The 930-nt window shown below is 40.4% G+C and overlaps 1 non-coding gene across 1 annotated transcript; it reads right to left on the bottom strand.

Annotated features, from left to right (window-relative positions):
- Window positions 1-487: 487 nt before the first annotated feature.
- LOC112773924 (small nucleolar RNA R71) lies at window positions 488-595 on the bottom strand. The gene has a single exon (XR_003188445.1). It is a non-coding gene; the product is annotated as a small nucleolar RNA R71 (small nucleolar RNA).
- Window positions 596-930: the final 335 nt, after the last annotated feature.

The raw sequence follows: 930 nt of genomic DNA on the forward strand, positions 1-930 counted from the left end.
TGAAAGGACTCTGAAGAGAAAACTAAGATAAGTTAAATTACAACAATCCAGAGACAACCTTATTGAAAATTTCGAACAAGTAAAGGAGATGGCAGCCGAACCCAACAACAATAATGCAAGGAGAATGCTTGGTGACTTTACTGCACCTAATTCTAATTTACATGGAAGAAGCATCTCCATTCCTACCATTGGAGCAAACAATTTTGAGCTGAAACCTCAGCTAGTTTCTCTGATGCAACAGAACTGCAAGTTTCATGGACTTCCATTTGAAGATCCTTTTCAGTTCTTAACTGAATTCTTGCAGATCTGTGATACTGTTAAGGCTAATGGAGTAGATCCTGAAGTCTACAGGCTCATGCTTTTCCCTTTTGCTGTAAGAGACAGAGCTAGAATATGGTTGGACTCTCAACCCAAAGACAGCCTGAACTCTTGGGATAAGCTGGTCACGGCTTTCTTAGCCAAGTTTTTTCCTCCTCAAAAGCTGAGCAAGCTTAGAGCTGATGTTCAAACCTTCAGACAGAAAGAAGGTGAATCCCTCTATGAAGCTTGGGAAAGATACAAGCAGCTGACCAAAAAGTGTCCTTCTGACATGCTTTCAGAATGGACCATCCTGGATATATTCTATGATGGTTTATTTGAGCTATCAAAGATGTCATTGGATACTTCTGCATGTGGATCCATTCACCTAAAGGAAACGCCCGCAGAAGCTCAAGAACTCATTGACATGGTTGCTAATAACCAGTTTATGTACACTTCGGAGAGGAATCCTGTGAGTAATGGGACGCCTATGAAGAAGGGAGTTCTTGAAATTGATACTCTGAATGACATATTGGCTTAGAATAAAATATTGACTCAGCAAGTCAATATGATTTCTCAGAGTCTGAATGGAATGTAAGCTGCATCCAACAGTACTCAAGAGGCATCTTCTGA

Source organism: Arachis hypogaea, chromosome 18, assembly GCF_003086295.3.
Source record: "Arachis hypogaea cultivar Tifrunner chromosome 18, arahy.Tifrunner.gnm2.J5K5, whole genome shotgun sequence".
NCBI classification, from domain to species: Eukaryota; Viridiplantae; Streptophyta; class Magnoliopsida; order Fabales; family Fabaceae; genus Arachis; species Arachis hypogaea.